This window comes from Lepidochelys kempii, chromosome 1 (assembly GCF_965140285.1).
Source record: "Lepidochelys kempii isolate rLepKem1 chromosome 1, rLepKem1.hap1, whole genome shotgun sequence".
NCBI lineage: Eukaryota > Metazoa > Chordata > Testudines > Cheloniidae > Lepidochelys > Lepidochelys kempii.
Genome location: NC_136380.1, coordinates 275,069,088 through 275,093,360, shown reverse-complemented (window position 1 = coordinate 275,093,360; position 24,273 = coordinate 275,069,088). Strand labels below are relative to the sequence as shown.

The window sequence follows — 24,273 nt, the reverse complement described above, 5'->3', positions numbered from 1 at the left end:
CTTGATAGAACCAGATAGTAGCTACTTCTCAGTAGATGGCCTAGTCATTATTAACTCAATGCCCTTGAAGCTGTTCATCTCAGGTGTCTTACATTTGCCATTGTTGTTTCCTGCTGCTCTCTCTTGACAACCCTCCTTTGATTTAACTCCTGAAAGGAAGGCATATTAATATCAAACCAATAATCTGAGGGGCATAGGGCATTCATAAAAAATACTGCACAACTCTCTCATTCTCCACATTCTAAATAATTCAAAGAGTATAAAGATCCAATACAGAGAAGAATGGTATACCATAAAGTGAGTGAGCAGGATCAGGCATGCTTTAGCATAGTAATAAGTGTAATTCAGTTTTAATTAAGACTAATCAGGGAAAGTCTTTTACTAGCTGAAATAACCTTCTAAGAGGAGTGGTGGAAATTCCATCAGGGAAGACATTTGAAATGAGAATGAATAAAGTACTACAAACTATATTGTATTTTAAATGTCCTGCATTGATAGGGCAGCTGGACAAGTCTATATAAGGCTTATTCTGTCAGCTGAGGATGAATTAATCACTGAACTAAATATTTAATGATTGTCTAAGCATAAGTGATCATGATCCAATTTCACTTTGGATGTACCTAATTTAACCCAATTTCACAGTAATACATATGCACATCATGCTTTGAAAGGGTTAATTTCCCAAAGCTGAAAGTAAACATGAGAAAAAAGTGAGTAGGAGGAAAAATTCAAACAAAAATGTGAATGACAGTTGGGAGTTTAAGAATGTTTTATTAGATGCTCCCAAAAACTAAAACAATTCCACAGTGACATAAGAAAACTTACTAAAATTTAAAAAAAAATATTCTGGTTAAGAATATTCTGGGAAGTGAAAAGTTGCAGTTAAAAATTAAAACAATTCAACAAATGGAGAAATGGTGGCATTGATAGCAATGAGTACAAATTGGTAATTAGAAGATAAAAACAATTGATATAGAGGGCTAAAAAGGTATGAATGAAAAGAAATCTATGGCCAGTAGAGTTAAGAACAATAAGAAGCATTTCCTTAACTATACCAGAACGCTGGAAAACTTGGAACACTGGGCTACTGGAAGGGTAAATGGAATTTCCAGATTCAGGGTAAATGCACCTCTAACGCTTGCTGTGGTTTGCCCATGGGATTTCCTCTTAAGTTTCAGGCCTCTAACCATTGCCTTGCTCTGGCAAGGACCCACCTCCCTCTTCCTCAAGACAAAGGATTTAGGCCCCAGCCTCCTGCAAAACACTGTGATTATCCCAGCAGGTCTGACCTAGCTCAGCACACACAGTTTGTTTTCTTTCAGAAGTCTATGAACAGTGTATTTCAGCAGTTACAAGTAACCAAACCACTCTTCCAAAGCGGCGTGCATTTATTTCAGGACAAACGCAGAGACAATAAAAGGCCTAAATGCATACCAAACTTACCAGAAGTTTCCCATCTTCCACGTCCGGCTCTGGTAGGTCACAGCCTTTCCACACCTCAGCAGGGTTTGTACCTTTCCCACCTGAGAAAAGGTTCATGTCCATTGATTGCCTCAAACTGGGGCTCAGTCAGTTCAAGTTAGTCCTTTATACCTCAAGCTTGCTCTTTGTCTCCTGGGCCACTTGAACCCTGTCTGAACCAGCACATGTAATTCATTTCAGTGAGTGCTTCTCTTGAGTTATTTACAAGTTCCAGGGTTTGCAGTAATTATCCACCCCTGATTTTAGTTCCTGGATAGACCTTAATGCCACACACACGTACATGTAACTAGCCAGCATACAATAACTAGCTCACAAACATGCAGTGAATCTTTTACAAAGTTGAAACAATAGCCTCAAAAAGATATGTCTGTTAGTCATATCTGTCACAGGGATGACCCTGGTACTTATAAGCCAATTAACCCAACATCCATTGCATTCAATATAAAAGAAAGAGTGATATGGGACACAATCAGTAAAGAATGAAATCATGGTAGCATAATTAATGGCAATCAACATGGTTTTATGGATAATAGCTCTTTTTAAGAAATTTGATTTAGAAATTTGATTGCCTCATATATGTTTGATCCAAAAAAGTAATTATGTTGCCATAACATATTTAGACATCTGTTAAGCATCCTGAAAAGCTGTCCTGCATGGCCTTCTGATAAAATTGGCACTATATAAAGTTAATGTGGGCTATGTTAAGTGGATTAAAATTAAATGGCTAGATTATCTGATCTCAAAAAAGTAACTGTAAATGGAAAACTGAGTTTCCAGTCAGGTTCCAAAGGGATCTATTCTTGCCCCAAAACTATTCAATATCTTTCAGTAATCCAGAAGAAAATATAAGAGAATTGCTGATAAAATTTGCAGAAGGCATAACTGGTGGCATGCTAAATAATGATTGGCCAGGTCAATTATACAAACCAATCTAGATCACTTGGTAATTTGAGCAACACTAGTTAATACAGCCAAACGATAGGTCACACATTTAGGAACAAACAACATAGAGTATTCATTATGGAGACAGTATCCTGGAAGCCATCAAAACTGAAATGGCTTTGGGGTAAATAACAAATAGAACATGAATTCCCAGTGTGATGCTGTAAGTTAATAAGGCTAATGCGATCTATGGATGTATAAGCAAGGGAAATATCAAGTAGTAGTACAGAGGAGCATACCTCTGTGACACTCTATAACTCAGGGGAACACCCAGCACCCCCATGTTCATCCTTACAAAATGATTGTGTGGTATCCAATGCAAAGTCTGTCTGTCGGGTGTCTTTGAAAGGCTCATGATACACTGAGCATTGTTGTTATGTTCTAGGTAGTAATTTCATGTATATAGTTATGAGTCTGAAAACGTGTCTTCATGGCTTAAAACAAGCCCAGGCAAAACTCTCCAGGAACAGAGGTGCAGTTCACACCTCATCAGGGCATGTATGGGACAAATCCAACCCAGCCTCTCAGGGACAAAGGACCCTGAGCTAGGCATCAACAAAGGATCTGTTGGACTCTCCAGTGAGTCACCCCCTTCCCTTGGTAAGTCTGGGACTACAATGAGGTAATGTTAACCTGACTATGAAGGGGCAGGGGGAAAAGCCAAGAGGGAAGAAAGAACGTGATAAAAGGGAGAGACACTTGCCATGCTCTCTCTTTTCCACCTCCATGTGACTGAAGCGCTGATCAAGGGGGAGCCTGGCTGATGGGCAACCAGCCAGCCTGCGGTGAGAAGCATCTAAGTTTGTAAGGGCACTGAAAGCGTTAAGATCAGCTTAGAATGAGTTTTGCTTTTATTTAATTTGACCAAATCTGACTTGTTGTGCTTTGACTTATAATCACTTAAAAAAATCTATCTTTTGTAGTTAATAAATGTGTTTGTTTATTCTACCTGAAACAGTCCGTTTGGTTTGGAGTGTGTCAGACTCCCCTTGGGATAACAAGCCTGGTACATATCACTTTCTTTGTTAAATTGATGAACTCACATAAGCTTGCAGTGGCCAGCAGGCATAACTGAACACAGCAAGACTGAGGTTCCTATGGTTGTGCCTGAGGTTCCTATTGGCTAGGGTCATTTGGTTGCACAGTCCAAGCAGCGGCACTCACGTAGCTGGGAGCAGCTTACATGCTAGAGGCTGTGCGTGAACAGTCTGGGAGTGGGGGTTCTCACAGCGGAGCAGGGTAAGGCTGGCTCCTAGAATTGAGGATTGGAGTGACCAAGGAGATCACTGGTCCAGATAACACCAGGGGAACTTCACAACCTCCATATATAACATTGACAGACCATTATTGGAATACTGTGTCTAGTTCTGGTGTCCATACTTCAAAAAGGATACTGAAAAATTGAATAGGATTCAGAAAAGAACCACAAGAATGATTCAAGGTCTGGAAACCATGCCCTTTTAGAGAGAGACTTAAGAAGTTTAATCTATTTAATTTATCTAAAGGAAGATTAAGAGATGATTTGATCACAGTCTACAAGAACCTATGGTCAAGAGATTTCTGATGTTAGATGGCTCTTTAATCTAGCAGAAAAGGTCATGGCAAGATCCAATGACTGGACACTGAAGCTCGATAAATTCAGGCTACAAATAAAGGCGCACATTTTTAAGTGAAGATAAGTAATTATTCGAATACCTTACTATGGATATCGTGAATTAGTTTCCTGTAGACTTTCAGAAATATGATATACCTCAAACAGAAGTTATGGGCTTGATGCAGAGACTACTGGATGCAGCCTGTTATGCAGGAGGTTTGACTAGATGATCATAAAGTCCTTTCTGGCCATACAAAAATTAAAAAAAAATGGTCTGACAGGGCTTGTTACCTTGACTAGCATGGTTTTAGGTTAGAGCTGTTTGACCTTTGAAGCACCACTGCTAGTGCTCCCAAGAAACACCAACATTCAGTACCAGACTTGATGAAACAAGCGCCAGCCTGTAACAGCACAATGACACGCAGGTTTCTTCCTCCACGACTGTGAGTTCTGCTTTTTCAGTGTAGAATATTATGCAAATTGAAGTTCTATTCTCACCAAGTACCACTGTCTATATGTGTGCTATGGTGATTATACATGCTGATAGGAGCCCAGAGTGAAGAGGACTATGCTCACTAGCTGTTATCCTGGGCTTTAGAAAAGGGACTTATTGAAGTAAATGGAAGTTTTGTCATAGACATTAAGGGAAGCAGGATCTGGTGTGTCTTATCACTTTGGGAAAGAGAAGGAATTCTAACATTAGAGAAGGAAGGTTTGGCAGCCTGCAGAAAAGAAAATTAAATGATCATTCAAACATCAAGTCAACTTGCCACCCTTTGATGAAGAATAATTTTACAGTAATGTTTTCTCTTTTTGCCTTGCAGGATTGTTGCCACCCAATTTAGTGGCCATGATTTAAAAAAAAGCATAGCTACATCAGCACTGCTCTTCCAATATGCCATTCTGCACATCCCAGGCAAAAGGGATTTTGCTTGTGTCATTCGCTGACAAGTGTTATTCCTTTCCTGTGTGTGTTATATTATATATAAAGTCGATAAATAGTGTGAGCAAATGCAACAAGCTTGCTCTTTAAGAAATTAGATAATTGTATTTTGTCATTTGTTAGAATGGTTTGCTTTAATTTAGTAAGCTTATTCTGCTATCAGATATTTATATAACACAGGATTCTTTGACATATAGTTGTATGTAATCTTATCTCTCCTGGGAGAGTTCAGCATCTTTATCACAATTTGTCTAGCAGGAGCCTAACACACACATCCTTCAGCTTATCTGTTGTCTAATGTCATCACTCATAATTGGATGGGAGGAAGATTTTATGGAATCTTTCTGTCTCTAATAAAGTGGTGGCTAGAGCAGCCTACAGAGGTGACATGGAAAACTCCACTATCCAATAAAAAGTTGAATTATCTAATTGTCAACAATAGTGAAATATGCTGCATTGTGTTGCAGTGGTACGTTGGCTGCCTGTAGTGAGCACGACATTTGCTGCCAAGAGTGATGTCAAAGTGGACAAAGGATCACTACCACTACTGGCTGCTGATGGTGGTGTGAAAGGAGTTTGAAGGTTCCATTTTTAAACACTTAAGCTCTAAAATGAACCTGATCAGACATATCGTTCCAATTTTCTGACACCCTAAACTGACAAAAAACTCTTGTCCTCCTTGGGCAGACACCTCCGTCTTTTTGGCTCTGGAGGCAAGATGGAGAAAAAATAATACCCATAACTGAGCTTTCAGTCCCATGTCAGACTGCCCTTTTTATATACAAGTCTCAGGTATACAAACTATTACAAAAGAACATAAGAATGGCCATACTGGGTCAGGTCCAGGACCAAAGGTCCATCCAGCCCAGTATCCTGTCTACCGACAGTGGCCAATGCCAGGTACCCCAGAGGGAGTGAACCTAACAGGTAATGATCAAGTGATCTCTCTCCTGCTAGCCATCTCCACCCTCTGGCAAACAGAGGCTAGAGACACTATTCTTTACCCATCCTGGCTAATAGCCATTAATGGACTTAACCTCCATTAATTTACTCAGTTCTCTTTTAAACCCTGTTATAGTCCTAGCCTTCACAACCTCCTCAGGCAAGGAGTTCCACAGGTTGACTGCACTGTGTGAAGAACTTCCTTCTGTTTGTTTTAAACCTGTTGCCCATTAATTTCATTTGGTGGCCCCTAGTTCTTATATTATGAGAACAAGTAAATAACTTTTCCTTCTTCACTTTCTCCACACCACTCATGATTTTATATACCTCTATTATATCCCCCCTTAGTCTCCTCTTTTCCAAGCTGAAAAGTCCTAGCCTCTTTAATTTCTTCTCATATGGGACCTGTTCCAAATCCCCAAGCATTTTAGTTGCCCTTTTCTGAACCTTTTTTAATGCCAGTATATATATATATATATATATATATTTTAGATGAGGGAACCACATCTGTACATCTGTATTCAAGATGTGGGCATACCATGGATTTATATAACGGCAATAAAATATTCTCCATCTTATTCTCTATCCCTTTTTTAAGATTCCTAATATCTGGTTTGCTTTTTGACTGCCGCTGCACACTGCATGGACATCTTCAGAGACCTATCCATGATGACTGCAAGATCTTTTTCCTGATTAGTTCAAGCTAAATTAGCCCCCATCATATTGTATGTATAGTTGGGGTTATTTTCTCCAATGTGCATGACTTTACATTTATCCACATTAAATTTAATTTGCCATTTTATTTCCCAATCACTTAGTTTTGTGAGATCTTTTTGAAGTTCTTCAGAGTCTGCTTTGGTCTTAACTGTCTTGAGCAGTTTAGTATCATCTGCAAACTTTGCCACCTCACTGTTTACCCCTTTTTTCAGATCATTGATGAATAAGTTGAATAGGATTGATTCTAGGACTGACCCTTGGGGAACAGCACTAGTTAGCCCTCTCCCTTCTGAACATTTACCATTTATTACTACTCTTTGTTCCCTCTCTTTTAACCAGTTCTCAGTCCATGAAAGGATCTTCCCTCTTATCCCATGACAACTTAATTGGCATAAGAGCCTTTGGTGACAGACCTTGTCAAAGGCTTTCTGGAAATCTAAGTACACTATGTCCACTGGATCCCCCTTGTCCATATGTTTGTTGACCCCTTCAAAGAACTCTAATAGATTAGTAAGACATGATTTGCCTTTACAGAAACCATGTTGACTTTTGCCCAACAATTTATGTTCTTCTCTGTGTCTGACGATTTTATTCTTTACTATTAAAAAGAAAAGGAGTACTTGTGGCACCTTACAGACTAACAAATTTATTTAAGTATAAGCTTTCGTGAGGTACAGCTCTCTTCATCGGATGCATGCAGTAGAAAATACAGTGGGGAGATTTTATATACACAGAGAACATGAAACAATGGGTGTTCCTATACACACTGTAACAAGAGTGATCGGGTAAGGTAAGCTGTTACCAGCAGGAGAGGGAAAAAAACCTTTTGTAGTGATAATCAAGGTGGGCCATTTCCAGCAGTTGATAAGAACATGTGAGGAACAGTAGGGGGGTGGGATAAACATGGGGGAAAAGTTTTACTTTGTGTAATGACACATCCACTCCCAGTCTTTATTCAAGCCTAATTTAATGGTGTCAAGTTTGCAAATTAATTCCAATTCAGCAGTTTCTCGTTGGAGTCTGTTTTTGAAGTTTTTTGTTGAAGAATTGCGACTTTTAGGTCTAATCGAGTAACAAGAGAGATTGAAGTGTTCTCCGACTGGTTTCTTAATGTTATAATTCTTGACGTCTGACTTGTGTCCATTTATTCTTTTACGTAGAGACTGCAGAACCACCTGATCAACATCCTCTACTGCAAACAGGGAAAGATTAAGAATGAGCTCTCAAAACTGGATACTCTCATAAAAAGACAACCTTCCACACAAACTTCCTCGTGGCTGGACTTTACAAACACTAGACAAGCCATTTACAACACACTTTGCTTCTCTACAAAAGAAAAAGGACACTAAACTATCTAAACTACTACATGCTACAAGGGGCCACAAGAGTGGTTCCTTTAACCCACCCAGCAATATTGTCAATCTATCCAGCTATACACTTAGCCCAGCAGAAGAATCTGTCCTATCTCAGGGCCTCTCCTTCTGCCCTTCCCCCTCCCCTCCCCGAACATGATACAGTTCTGTGGTGACCTAGAATCCTATTTTGACGTCTCCGACTCAAGGAATATTTCCAACACACCTCTGAACAGCATACTAACCCAGAGACCTTCCTACCAAGACTACAAAAAAAAAGGATTCAGGGTGGACTCCTCCTGAAGGTCAAAACAACAGACTGGACTTCTACATAGAGTGTTTCCGCCGATGTGCACAGGCTGAAATTGTGGAAAAGCAGCATCTCTTGCCCCATAAGCTCAGCCGAGCAGAACACAATGCCATCCACAGTCTCAGAAACAACTCTGACATCATAATCAAAAAGGCTGACAAAGGAGGTGCTGTCGTCATCATAAATAGGTCGGAATATGAACAAGAGGCTGCTAGGTAGCTCTCCAACACCACATTCTACAAGTCATTACCCTCTGACTCCACTGAGGGGTACCAAAAGAAACTACACCATCTGCTCAAGAAACTCCCTGAAAATGCACAAGAACAAATCCACACAGACACACCCCTAGAACTCTGAGCAGGGGTATTCTATCTGCTACCCAAGATCCATAAACCTGGAAATCCTGGATGCCCCATCATATCAGGCATTGGCATCTTGATAGCAGGATTGTCTGGCTATGTAAACTCCCTCCTCAGGCCCTATGCTACCAGCACTCCCAGCTATCTTTGAGATACCACTTTTGACTTTCTGAGGAAACTACAATCCATCGGTGATCTTCCTGAAAATATCATCCTAGCCACTATGGATGTAAAAGCCCTGTACACCAACATTCCACACAAAGATGGACTACAAGCCATCAGGAACAGTATCCCCAATAATGTCACAGCAAACCTGGTGGCTGAACTTTGTGACTTTGTCCTCACCCATAACTATTTCACATTTCGGGACAATGTATACCTTCAAATCAGCGGCACTGCTATGGGTACCCACATGGCCCCACAGCCTGCCAACATTTTTATGGCTGACTTAGAACAACATTTCCTCAGCTCTCATCCCCTAATGCCCCTACTCTACTTGCACTACATTGATGACATCTTCATCATCTGGATCCATGGAAAAGAAGCCCTTGAGGAATTCCACCATGATTTCAACAATTTCCATCCCACCATCAACCTCAGCCTGGACCAGTCCACACAAGAGATCCACTTCCTGGACACTACAGTGCTAATAAGCAATGGTCACATAAACATCACCCTATACCGGAAACCTACTAACCACTATACTTACCTACATGCCTCCAGCTTTCATCCAGACCACATGACACAATCCATTGTCTACAGCCAAGCTCTCCAATACAACTGCATTTGCTCCAACCCCTCAGACAGAGACAAACACCTGCAAGATCTCTATCAAGCATTCTTACAACTACAGTATCCACCTGCAGAAGTGAAGAAACAGATTGACAGAGCCAGAAGTGTACCCAGAAGTTACGTACTACAGGACAGGCCCAACAAAGAAAATAACAGAACGCCACTAGCCATCACCTTCAGCCCCCAACTAAAACCTCTCCAGTACATCATCAAGGATCTACAACCTATCCTGAAGGACGACCCATCACCCTCACAGATCTTGGGAGACAGGCCAGTCCTTGCTTACAGACAGCCCCCCAACCTGAAGCAAATACTCATTAGCAACCACACACCACACAACAAAAACACTAACCCAGGAACCTGTCCTTGCAACAAAGCCCAACTGTGTCCACATAGCTATTCATGGGACACCATCATAGGGCCTAATCACATCAGTCACACTATCAGAGACTCATTCACCTGCACATCTACCAATGTGATATATGCCATCATGTGCAAGCAATGCCCCTCTGCCATGTACATTGGCCAAACCCGACAGTCTCTACATAAAAGAATAAATGGACACAAATCAGATGTCAAGAATTATAACATTCAAAAACCAGTCGGAGAACACTTCAATCTCTCTGGTCACTCGATTACACACCTAAAAGTTGCACTTCTTCAACAACAAAAACTTCAAAAACAGACTCCAGTGAGAGACTGCTGAATTGGAATTAATTTGCAAACTGGACACTATTAAATTAGGCTTGAATAAAGACTGGGAGTGGATGTGTCATTACACAAAGTAAAACTATTTCCCCATGTTTATTCCCCCCCGCCCGACTGTTCCTCACACGTTCTTGTCAACTGCTGGAAATGGCCCACCTTGATCATCACTACAAAAGGGTATTTTTTCTCTCCTGCTGGTAATAGCTCACCTTACCTGATCACTCTCATTACAGTGTGTATGGTAACACCCATTGTTTCATGTTCTCTGCATGTATAAAATCTCCCCACTGTATTTTCCACTGCATGCATCCAATGAAATGAGCTGTAGCTCATGAATGCTTATGCTCAAATAAATTTGTTAGTCTGTAAGGTGCCACAATTACTCCTTTTCTTTTTGCGGATACTGACTAACACGGCTGCTTACTCTGAATCGATTCTTTACTATTGTTTCAACTAATTTGCCTGGTACTGACGTTAGACTTACCGATTTGTAATTGCTGGGATCACCTCTCGAGCCCTTTTTAAATATTGGTGTTACATTAGCTAGCTTCCAGTCATTGGGTACAGAAGCTGATTTAAAGGACAGGTTACAAACCATAGTTAATAGTTCCACAATTTCACATTTGAGTTCTTTCAGAACTCTTGGGTGAATGCCATCTGGTCCCTGTTACTTGTTACTGTTAATTTTATCAATTAATTCCAAAATCTCCTCTAGTGACACTTCAATCTGTGACAATTCCTCAGATTTCTCACCTACAAAAGATGGCTCAGGTTTGGGAATCTCCCTAACATCCTCAGCCGTGAAGACTGAAGCAAAGAATTCATTTAGTTTCTGTGCAATGATTTTATCGTCTAGGGGCCCCACTGGTTGTTTAGCAGGCTTCCTGCTTGTGATGTATTTAAAAAACATTGTTATTACCTTTTGAGTTTTTGGCTAGCTGTTCTTCAAAGTCCTTTTTGGGTTTTTTCATTACATTTTTACACTTCATTTGGCAGTGTTTATGTTCCTTTCTATTTACCTCACTAGGATTTGACTTCCACTTTTTAAAAAGATACCTTTTTTATACACAAACTGTGTCCTCGTTCCCACTAGTCCCAAATTATGGCACTGAAATAATTCTGCTATGGTAATTTGTGATTGCACAGTAGCTTGAGATATATATATATATAGACACACACACACCCTAAAGTGGTGACACAAATGTCATGGCCACATGTTCCATTTAATGAAAAACACACTCACTTTGTCAGTGATACAGTACAAGTACTCCACTTGATGCATCTTTTATGAGCACTTGAAGTGTTTTCAGATTAGCTCTTGGTCATGTTCAGATTCAATTTCTGCTAGAATCAGAATATTTTAGGCTAATAAAACTGCTAGAAGACTTATGGGAAGTCCCACTTCATTTTTGTTTTAATTTGATAAAATCTGAAGCAATTAATTCTCAGTGACCTGAGGTCAAATACACAGTAAAATGATTTCCTATGTATGTGATTTTTGCACTAAAAATGAATTTTAAAATAAATTCCGTATTTTAAATCTTTGTTTTCTCATAGAAAGTGCCCACTGTTGTGTGCCAGCTAATAGATCATCCATTAAAGTGAAGTTAGATTTAAAAAAAAAATTACAACAGTCTTGCTTAATTTTGTCCCTATTCCATACTTTGTAGGTTGACAAAAACATTGAGGAGTCAGGTGGCAACTTAAAGACTGAGATATATTTGGACATAAGTTTTTGTGGGTAAAAAAACCCACTTCTTCAGATGCATGGAGTGAAAATTACAGATGCAGGCATAAAATATACTGACACCTGAAGAGAAAGGAGTTACCTTACAAGTAGAGAACCAGTGTTGACAAGACCAATTCAGTCAGAGTGGATGTGGTCCACTCCCAATAACTGATGAGGAGGTGTCAATACCAAGAAATGGAAAATTGCTTTTGTAGTGAGTCAGCCACTCCCAGTCCCTATTCAAGCCCAAATTGATGGTGTTAAGTTTGCAAATAAATTGTAGGTCAGCAGTTTCTCTTTGAAGTCTGTTTTTGAAGTTTTTTTTGGTTGAATAGCTACTTTTAAATGTTATTGAGTGTCCAGAGAAACTGAAGTTTCAGAGTAGCAGCCGTGTTAGTTTGTATCCGCAAAAAGAAAAGGAGGACTCAGAATCATAGAATATCAGGGTTGGAAGGGACCTCAGGAGGTCATCTAGTCCAACCCCCTTCTCAAAGCAGGACCAATCCCCAACTAAATCATCCCAGCCAGGGCACCTTAGAGACTAACACATTTATTTGAGCATAAGGTTTTGTGAGCTACAGCTCACTTCATCGGATGCATGCAGTGGAAAATACACTGCATGCATCCGATGAAGTGAGCTGTAGCTCACGAAAGCTCATGCTCAAATAAATGTGTTAGTCTCTAAGGTGCCACAAGTCCTCCTTTTCTTTTGCAGAAACTGAAGTGTTCTCCTACTGGCATTTGTACGTTACCATTCCTGATATATGATTTGTGTCCATTTATTCTTTTATGTAGAAACTGTCTCGTTTGGCCAATGTACATGGCAGAGGGGCTCTGCTGGCATATATCACATTAGTAGATGTGCCCCGGATGGTGTGGTTCATGTGGTTGGGTCTTCTAGAGTAGATATGGGGACAGAGTTGGCAATGAGGTTTCTTACAGGGATTGGTTCCTGGGTTAGTGTATTAGTATATTTATGCCTGTATCTGTAATTTTCACTCCAAGCACCTAACGAAGTGTTTTTTTACCCACGGAAGCTAGTGTTGGGGTTGACCGCAAGTTACCTTGGCCTGTTGTTACAACATGGTTCGGGGGGAGCTAGTAGTGAACTGGCTTTGACTGGCCGAGCTGGCTTGCAGCCATTCAACTGGGCAAACAAGTGAAGAAATAAGTGAGGACCACGACTGTAAAGTGTGAGAATAGGACGCAATAGTGTTTCCTGCCAGAGCCTGCTTGTGGGTGAATACCCCCCATTAAAAGGGGATAATGATAAAAGCAGCTATGCAAATTGCCTTAGACGAACAGTCTCACTTGCAGACCCTGGCCTTGTGGGTGCCCAGGAATTCCCCACTCTGGAGCAGCGCCTGCTACGAGCCCTCAAGGACAAGGCAGGAGGGTCCAGGACTGTCCTTAGCAGAAAGGGTGTAAGCATTGATTCTTGCTTGTTTGGTTGGCTGCTGGGAAGCATGTATTTAGTAATGCATAAAGACTGGGAGGCTTATTATACTTTGGCAATAAAACCGGTTATACTGATGCACCTGGCGTGGCTTCACTAACTGTATCTGAGCCCCCCCCCCCCCCCCTTGGGACCAACACATTATGCCCAAATAAATCTGTTAGTCTTCAGGGTGCCACTGGACACCTCATCGTTTTTGTGGATACAGACTAATATGGCTACCACTCTGATACTTTGTAGGTTGAACTCCTCCAGATGGAACATAAGTAATTTTGTTTCCTCTGGTCACTTATCAAATTATCTTTGGAGTTATTTATTAGGAAACAGGTGAAGAATGCTCTCAGTGAGAGATAACTATTTACATGTATATAGACAGATAAAGTGCCAGTAAGAATATTTACCATAGATTGTGGATTTTATAGGACCAATAAAACCTGTACACTGCAAATGGCTTCTTGCATGTAGCTCTTTAATTGAAGCTCTTAACGGACAAGGCAGAAGTCCTAGACCAAGCAAGACAACACAAATCTTAGCCCCAAAGCAGATTTAGAAGTAGCCACACAAAAGTAAGCCCTACGGTCTTTAGCAGAGAAACTACAGGTATTATTATTTCTATTACCGTAGCATCTAGGAACCCTAATCATGGACCAGGACCCCATTGTGACTGGCACTGTATAAACAGAAAAAAAAAAGTCTTAAGGACAGACGAAGGTCCAAGGGCTCCTTGACGACACAAATAAAAGCCTAAGGGCATCAATCCTACAAAGACTTATTATGTACTTGCTTAACTTTAAGCATATGAGTAGTCCCTTTGAATTCAAAGGGACTCCAAATTGTGGCAGCAGAAGAGCAATGCTAAATTTATTTTAAGGAAGCTGTGTAAAACAGAGTGGATGGAAATAAACACAAGCATTTAATTAGTTTTGCCAATTAGCAATAGAAAAAAATGTTTTATACAGGTATACAGTTCCCCTCTCTGCAAAGGGCCCTTCAGTGTCAAATAGGCTTATATGGCAGTTATTCAATCATTTTTCTAGCCACAGCAGTACAATTTCCTTGAAATGTATTCCAAGCCGCAGCTGAAATCCTGTGTTGTCACATAGGTGTAATTCATAAAATCAACTGTAAAAAAGTTGAAAGTGGCTTAGAACTTAATAATTGGACACTAACACCACAAAACCCAGTGATGATTCAACCTGATGATATTCTGAAGAAAAAGAGCTCTCAACCCTGCTTGTAGCTGTTTTCATCACTTCACACTGATTCAGACATTGTAGGTCTCTGAGTGAAACAGAGCAACATTCTTGGAATCTTTGTATATAAATTAAAAAAATTCTTAAGAACATGAAGGTGGCAAAGTCAAGCACTCCAAAGTTAAGAAATGTTAGAATGAAGATTACTTTGCAACCTTAATTCAACTCCATTTTGCCTATGTATCACAATACAGCATTTACATAAGCATATACTATTTTCCCTCAGGACTCAATGGGACAGATGTTAAATTAGAAAGTAGTTATTCAATATCTTGCTTTATTCTCATCATTCAATGTATGGCACCGGCCTGATTTTCTGCACAAACCCAGATCAGAATAGAAGTGATTAATTTCCTCCTAGGTGTTTCTGTGGTGCTCTCAATATTGTATCTGAATGCTTCACAAACATTAATAAATTTCGCGTCTCATTCCTGTGAGATTAGGTGATATTATCCCCATTTTACAGCTGGAAAATGGAGGCACAGAAATTCAAGACAATATTTCAAACATGACCAACTTGAAACACCTTAGCCCTGATTTTCCAGAGTCCTTTGCTTTCAAAATATATAAAAAAAAAATCTATAAAATGCTCAGCTCCAATTGACTTCAGTTGTAGTCATCAGTGCTCTGCACTACTGCACATGCATTCCTAGGTGTTCCAAGCTAGGCACTCAGAAAATTAGGAGCACAGAATTAGTGGCTAACTGTGAACATATTAGTTTAAATTACTTGCCCAGCATGACCTAGGAACTCTGGGTGAGAAACAGGGATAGAATCCAGTTCTTCATGATGGCATTAAGCTGCCTTAATCACGAGACAATCTTCTCTCTTCCTGCTCATTTACCAAAATGAATGAGGCAGTGGTCCTATAGATGACAGTAATAGTACACACTGATTCATCCCCCTGAATACAGTCCATCATGTGCAGTGAATGAGACACAGGTCCTTTGGAAAATGAAATAATTAGAGTATTCTCGGATCAGTTCCTTGGTGCCACTGCAGTGTCTGTGAGAAGCAATTGCAAGGTGTGTCCTGCTCAGCCCCTGTAGCCTCATGATGGAGCATGCACAATCTCCCTGTGGTAGAGCTGGTCAGGAGTTTGAGGTTTTTTCTCGTTCAAGTCTCTGCTTCTAGAGTAGCACACCTAGAATTCTTTTTGGGGCGGGGAGAAATTCAAACGGTCTCAATTTTGTCCTGATGCAGAAATGGAAAGGCTTTGAAATCTCATTTTCCTTCACTTTGAACTGGAAAATAGCAGAACAATTTTAAGTGGAACTTTAAAAAAAATTTCAGCTCAACAGAGAGACACAACAAGTTTAAAAGTTATAACAGGGTCTGACAACATGGTCTTATAGTGTGAAGTGGTGGGCAATCACAACGACAGGCAGTGCTACCAGCTCCATCTATAGTAAGAGAAAACTAACTATATGTATTTTACATAGATCTCTTCCAACATCTAAACCTCACTGATAGGAGAGTCAATATGCATCTGAATAACTATTATAAACACTCTCTGATTCATGCGCAAATTTATGTATTGCCCGAGGACATTTATGAACTGGGATACTATTTTGTTGTCCCTTCTGATTAGAGATGAAAAAATGGCATTACATGGAATACATTTACAGCACAAACTGTAGCTCACTATGGATTTGATTTAGAACCACCGCATATTTACTATGAGCCACAAGGTGGAAGAGCTCTGAAGTAGCTCAAAAGCTTGTCTCTTTCACCAACAGAAGTTGGTCCAACAAAAGATATTACTTCACCCACCTTGTCTCTCTGGAGCCAAGATGGATACAACATATTTACTATGTAGGTTAAATAGAGACGGGGGAAATAGCAGCATTCTTTGAGAACTCATCCCTAATTATGTTACCTTAAATTACAGTTTGTGTATCCTGGAAATAAATATTGTGTATTTTGGGACTTCCCAGCAACATGAAGAGTCTTTAAAAATCTTAGCAAACTATTTACTGGATTTTAAAGCTCTGATATAAAAAAAAAACCTCTTCAAAGCTTAAGAACACATTAATATTTACAAAGTGTGTTTACTCTTTAGCAGGAACTTGGAAAAATAATTTAAGTCCAAATAAATGATCTACATTTCTATGCCTTTAAAGAAATATTCATAATTTTACTGGCAGTAATTTCAAGCTGATCCAAGACTAGCAGCCAACAGAGCTTCTAAAATATACCAAGCCTGATTCCCCTCTTCTTTACACCATTGTAAGGTCACTAGTGTCAACAGAATTATTTTTGGCCTCCACTGGTGTAATCAAGAAGTGAATTGGGCCCTTTTGACATTCAGAACAAGATATAAATAATATTCCAAAAAAAATTGTGGTTCTATATTAGTATGTGAAAGACTTTGGTGATCGCACCAAGAAATAGAAAGGAGAGGCAGGTTGAGAGCTCCCAGAACAGAAAGACCTCTAATTCTACAGACAATATATCTGTACATAAAAAAAATACATACATACCACAGAGAACTGTATTGACAAGAAGAGACATTGGATGACCTAGTAGGACTTTTCTATCTAACTTATGTAACTGTAAGAGACTGAGAAAGGAACAATAGAAACAAGCGCTGATCTCTCAAAAGAGCCCCTTACATTTTCCCACCCTAACAATTCAGAAGGGCAGGAGGGAGAAGCAGCAGCAGAGAATGGACTTATTTGTTCTCACTTTGGAGAACAGCTCTGTAAGAGTAGCAGGAAGAATAGAACAAACAATAAAAGGTTCATAAGTCAGCCGGACACCACACACTCACAGATTCCTATTCTTATCTTATCGAGTTTAATTAATTCAATATGAGAACAGGGTGAAAAAAAAACAAAAAAACACAATTTCCATCCCAAGGGAAATTTTGAGATTTCAAAAATCTAGTTTCATTCCGCTCAGAACTAAGAGTCAAAATCCCAGTATTTGTCATGGAGCTAAAACTTACCAAAACCAGTATAGCCAGGTACCAGGGTACAGGATATTTCAGTTTCACAATTTAAACATAAAATACAGTGATCATGCATAGATGTTTCGGAGATGCATATTTTGAGCCCACTGTTCCATATTTTGATCTAGATAATATTAATGAGACAACGTGTTCAAAACTACATATTCCAATCATATACACCCAAAGGAGGCACATTACCAAATGCATATAAATATGTAATGCCAGTCCCATAGCCAAGCATGTCTGTCTGCATTGTATTGCCACTTCAGAGAATTTGTTTTGCATGGCTCGGATGGGTGTACTTGTTTTGCCTGTTTTCGAACCAATTGGAACATTGAGGGATATAAAGTGTGATAATTGAAATTGGATTTGCATTGTTAAGAGAGAGCACATAGTGCAGGAAGGAGGAAAGGAATCCAAAAGCAGAAAAACAAACAAACAATCTAGCTCTTATATAGCACTCGTCAGTAGATCTCAAAGGACTTCACAAAAGGAGGTCATAGTATCAGGTCACAGTACCCCCCATTTTTAATGAAAGGTTAACTGAAGTACAGAGAGACAAAGTGATGTGCCTAAGGTCACCCAACTGACCAATGACAGAGCTGGGAATAAAACCCAGGTCTCCTGAGTTCCAACCCAGTGGTCTACCTAGTAGGCAACACTGAAGGGTGAAAGAGTGGTGAAATGAGAAGTAATGGGAAGGAGAATCTAGGGTCTCATTTCAATGGGCCTTGGAAGAGTGAATGTATCTATCAACTTCAGCAAACTTTGGATCAGGATCCTTATGAAACAGATACAATACTGACCCACTGTATAGTTTCATTTACAGGAAAATATTTGTAAATTTGAATTAGTTATTTCTACCAAGAACCCATACACTTTGCCAAGTTTACCCATCACTGCTTATTGTCATCATTTTTACAACAGCCACATAAGTAACTAGATGAGAGCCACAAGCTGAACAAACAAACAAAAACAAAACCCCTCTCCCCCCCGCAAAAAACCTCTAATCAAATCCCCTTACAAAAAAATCTGAGTCCTACCAAATATCCATTTCATTGAACTATGAGACTCAGGCACCGAGTTAGTATTTGCCCAATAACAATTCAGATTGCACCTATAATATATACCATCAGTCTGTAAGTCCTGCTCAACATTTTAATACAATTCCTGCCTAACAGCTGGTTTTGTTGTCTAGTTAGAGGCTGCATAAAGCTAATAAAGTGGCACTCCATATTTTCTGAAATAGCAATGAGGTCAATAATCAAACCAAGAAAGAAAGAAAGAAAAAAGTTTAGACTGGCAATCTTTGTTTTTCTTCACATTCTGTTGTGACCCAAAGCTTTTTTCTAAACACTTCTTCCAGCAGCAGCTTGTCAAAGTCTCAGAAGACATGTTCTGTCCTTCAATGCCACCTGAATAGTCAGGCAATAAAACAACAACCTGTTCTCTGTTCTACACAGAATCCCACTTCATGGGGATAGAGTCTCTTCTCTGCATTGGAGTACATAAGGGGGAAAAAAGCATTACTGTCTTTATTGTAAGCAATGTACTGTAATTTCCATCTGCTGTAGCACCTTCTCCCCATTCCTTTGGTCACTATACATTTCTATTTCTTTCTTCAGTTTAGCTTTTCCACAGGAATTATGTAAATTAATAGAAACTGCATACTCGTCCAATGTCCACTTTAGCAGTTGTGATATCACATCCTTCCTTACTGTGTGTGGGAGGGTTAGCTCTTGCTTTATCTTTTGGGATTGTTTTTAGTTTTTTCCTGAGTCAAAGATTTTGAAGGATTTTTCTTCATTTTTGAAGTGTCCTCCCCCCATATCTAGTGCATCTCAATACTGCTGAATTGACAGCCCTGAAAACTAATTTCCTCCAAGCACAGAAAAGACACAGCCCAAACCATGCCAGTGCACTCAACCTTAAACAGCAAAGGTACCATACTATTACAATGGAGGCACACATGGGACATTTCAAGATAGAGGGGAATATTCTCTGCTGTGGTCAACTCCCACTAGGCACTGCGGATCAGGATGCTATGTTAGGAAACCACTTACTCTAGTCAGTTTTCCTTCAAGATTAGGTAACTGAGGCTCAAAATATATTTGTAGCAGAGACTTTCCCAGTCTGGCTTTGGGCCCATCTGTGGCTTCAGTCTCTCCCTCTTGGATTTCTCAGTATCATCATCGTAACTGGCATGAGTCAGGTAGATCCAGCCCCCAAGAGGTAGTGATTTGTCGTCAACTTTAATACAGGAACTCATACCCAGCTTTTCTAGCTGGCTCACAACTCTTGCTGCAAGGGGCTTAGTCCGGTCTCTGATGAGTCTTTCCTCTAGCAGAGTCGCGCTCTGTACTCCAGTCTTCCTAGTTGACTCCTGATCCCTGGAGTCAAGGGATCTGGCTGGGTGCTAAGGAGAGTCTCTGTTTAGACCAGCTCATGTATCCGTCCTGCACCTTTATCTCCCTAATCCCTGGCTGCTCATTATATCTCCCAGCAGGCCTGGTTCCAAATCATATGCTTGAATCACATAACACTTGGACTTATTCCCTTCACCTGGGGTGGCAGGCACATCTTAAAGGGCCAGCTCACACTTGGATGGTATCCATTATTTTATTATTATTTAAAAAAAAAAAAAAAGAGGCTAATCTTGGTCTCCAAATATATTAAATGAAAAGGCAGACTTTTGGCTGCCATGTTATCTAAAGTTCCACCTAGCAGTAATCAGGATGCTCAAGTCTCTCTTAACTGCAATAGAATTAAAAAAAACAAAATCAAACTATGACTTTATAAGATTGCCATTTAATGTAGGGCATTGTCAGGAAGAAAAATTCTATGGTATTATTCAATACTTTAAGTGAAGCAGTCTGATTTGTTCCTCTGGCTCTAATTGCTTGGCATCTTTACTCACTCTTTTCTGCATGTTACATGAGAAAACAGATGTAAAGGTTTTTTTGCTTATTTTTTAAATATGAAATACAAGGCTGCTCACATATTTAAATACTATTATTTTATTGCATCTTAAGTCAGATGGTAATTTTGAAGGAAGCACACCGTTAAAAATACCAGTCAATCAGATATGACCTGTGTGGCTAATATTGTAAAACATGACTAGTGATTAAGGAATCCAACTTGGGGCACGTTAAAAGGTAACTTACCCTGCTTTTCAGTGGGTAAGTGCTTAGCTCTTTTAGAAAATCAGGCTTTGTAAAAGAACCTCACGTTAAGCAGCTAAGAATTTGGGCACCTAAAAAAAAAATCACTTAATTACTTTTGAAAAAAAAATTCTTCTCCATCTCTTTAAAGACATAGCCACATGGTGTAGAGCCTGAGAAACTAGCAAGGCCACATATAAGCAATTTCTTACTGGTGCACTTACCTGAAATAGTTTCCTCCCACTGGAAGAAAGGGAAGGATGGAGAATGAGCTAAGAAAGAGGCTCAGCATGAGTGAGCAAGTTCCAAGACAATGGAAGAACAGCTAGACTGTCCAAAACAAGTCTGGCAGTTACCATGGACTTCTGATACAAGTCAGCACCAGAGAAGAGAAGAGCTGCTGGAACAATCATGTTGGAAGTGGAACCTCATAGGGGCTGGGACAGGTAGAAAACTGTGATAAATAGCAACTGGAGGAAGACAGAGCCAGCAGTCAAAAGAGGATAGTGCTTGAGTATATTCATGTCCCGATCCCTCCCAAATCCCAGTTAAGTCCCCGTCAGTGCCAATAGCTGCTAGCTCAATTAATAGTCCAGATGGATAATGTTGATCCACATACAACACAACACTAAAGTAACACAGTGTCACTCACACAAGACAGCACAAAACTGTTTCATAAGGTGGCAGAAAGTTCCAGATGCCTACACCATAACTGAATGCACAATTTCTCTGAAAGGTGAGGAGAGGAATGGCCATTGCTGAATAGCAGGTTAGGCAGAAGAGAGAACAATTATATGAAAGTTAGGACAGAGTGCTAATGTAATAGCCTTCATTGAATTCTGACCATTTAAAATTCCTTTGCCACTTTAATCTCTTCTTGATCTTACTTTAAAGAATGTAAATTTATAGACATTGTTAAGTGGTTACATCTTTGCCAAGGCCAAATGTTGGAGGTGATTAAATGTAATCAGCTGGTATGTTAAAGTAGCAGTTGAAAGCAAACACACAAAAACTTACCCCAAGGGGGAAAAAAATAAGACCCTACTGTGAACATGTCCTCAGATTTTCTTGAGAGGGTTATAATATTAAAATGCTTATTCTCTCTCCTGATCCTCTGACATTCGTAAGCCATTGAATTTTAAAACTCTGAAACACCCAAGGGTGACAGCACTTTAAGAATACTCTGTAAATGTAAACAATAAGTTTGAGAGATTGGGAAAAACCAGCCTGGCACACAAACTCCCTTTAAAGCAGAAAAATAGCTACCTGAAGGTAGGAACCTATAGGCAGAGTTTTATCATTGCTTTAATTCTCAGACCTCAGTAATTCAGGAGCCAAATTAGTGATCAACATTACCCCAAAGAGCCACAGTAATGTGAATTCATGGTTTCATTTACTATTATGTATAAACAATATTGTTCTAATAGCAAAATGATTGACCAAGTTATGTTATCAACTATAGTTCGTTAACATAGTAAAAGCATCCTAATTTGTTAATAACTTAGGTTGCTTAATCGCTAAAATCAGTGTTTTAATATCATTTAATATCAGTGTTTTAATATAATAGCCACAGGAGACACATTAAAGAGCCACTTGTGGCTTGCAAGCCTCCGTCTGAATATCACTGAACTAAAGCCTCTCTGCCTTTGTCCCTCCAATGGCCATAGGAAAGTAAATAGGTTTTTAGAATTCATTTTGGCAGGGCTCAAGCCATACTCCTCTTTTTCTTTCAATCTGAGACTCAAGAGAAAAAGTACATGCTCTCCCCTGCTCTCTAATACTATTTCAAGAGCTTAAGAAGAATATTGAAAACAAAGTGAAAAATGTTTGAGTTAATGCTTCCATCTCTCATTTGTCTCATTTGTTTTTAACCCCTGGAGTGCTGAACAACCCTTGCTATGTCTGTTCTATTCACCCATTATTGGGGTGTCCCAGTGCTTTCCAGTACTGTTTTAAGCAACGGACTAGGCTCTGTCACTTGTGAGCATGCATTCAGTTGAAGCCACCCACTGTGCTGCCAAACACTCAAAGTATGGCCTAACATGACGTTTGAGTGGAATGATGGCAGCACAGCAAGTGAAGAGAATCAGTAGTGAACAAGTTAACTGTAAGGCTCTCTTGAGGGTTTAGTTCATGTATTTCTCCTATTTCTGCAGACACAGAAGTCTCACGGCTGATACACATGCTGGAGCAGAGAATGTCACATCAGGAACGATATCATGAAGTTAGTTGTGAAATTACAATGCCACATTCAAGCTCCAGTGACTCCCGCGCTTGGAACAGTTTGAAAAATTTTGACTGCTCTGCAATTTAGTGAGATCCTTTTATTTTGGCTCACACTTCACTACAAAGCACATTAGCATATAGGCAGTAAGGTTTTGAGCTTAGGGAGGGCTTGCTGCAACCCATTTAGAAAACACAACATTTTAAAGACAACATACTCCTCTCCATAGGTTTATTTTATTTTTAATATTTCTGTTTGTGTTCTGTAATCCTGATGTTTTATCAAGGTGCTCCTCAAGTCAGAAATACAAATGCAACAACATGCTTCTATCACACATCTCACATTGGAGCTTTTCAGAATTAAATACCTTCATCCCTCATACGATCATGTAATGTCATAGCAAAAAAGAAATATCAAACTCCAAAATTAATTCATGCTACTTCAAGGAAAGTTCTCCTCTCTCCCCTCATGAAAACATTCTCTTTTGCAAAATAAAATATTGTCAACTCCCAGGAATGTAAATGGTTGACTGTTTCTGAAGTATGATTTTGCCCTTCACTATTCATTTTTTCACAAAAGCAAAACCCTCAGGGCAATCAATACTAACTTATGATAATGTGGTCTGCAGCACAGTGAGGGCCCCCACCCCACAGCTGACAGAGCACTTAGCAGTAGGTGCTACAGTAAGTGGATCAGAGTATTTTACCTGTAAATATGCTGCGATAAAGTGATATCATTCCATTGCTACAGATTACTTAGTTAACATTTTTCCTAATATATTTGGTTCACTAGTTCATTAGATCATTACCTTATAAACAGCCTGGGTAATGAATTGAGAGCAACTGCATACCTTCAGGAAGAACCTGCCCGATAACAATAATCCATTAGAAAACTGGCAGTATCCTCTGATCTATTGCCCGCAAAGCTATGACTTGATGGAGAGTTTCATTCCCTCTGCTCAGTACTCCAGAAGAAAATCAGCACAATTTAAATATTTCTTGTGATGTGACAGCTCTCTAGATCCCTGGTTGCATTCTGTTCCCAAGGGATGACAATCGGGTGTTCCAGTGAGCATAGAGCAGTGAAGATGAATTGAAAAAGCTTGAGATAAATTAGGGCTGGCTAAGTTAAAATTGTCTCTGCTCCTGAGTCTCTCATCTGCAGTCTGCAAGCCTGTTTTGCTGTGAGAAAGCTAGATGGCAGGCTGCCTCAGTGAGTTCTTCTTAAGCGACAGGGAGCATTTTCAATGAAGAAAAATTCTCCCATTAACTAAGCTAATGTGACTGCAGCTAAGTCTAGTTTTAAGAGTGTCTACTAGCATGAAATTCATTTTTACTATTGCTCTCCTTCATGCTA

General features: G+C 39.6%; 1 protein-coding gene across 3 annotated transcripts in view; it reads right to left on the bottom strand.

The window, feature by feature from the left end:
- The window catches only part of MGAT4C (MGAT4 family member C), a 685,173-nt gene extending 661,101 nt beyond the window's left edge, over positions 1–24,072 (bottom strand). For 2 of the 3 annotated variants that reach the window (XM_073331101.1, XM_073331129.1), the window contains exon 1: positions 23,726–24,072. The gene's annotated coding sequence lies outside the window, so the exon portion shown is untranslated. The remainder of the gene's footprint in view (positions 1–23,725) is intronic. The other variant, XM_073331109.1, reaches the window with a different exon arrangement.
- Between the last annotated feature and the right edge of the window lie 201 nt (positions 24,073–24,273).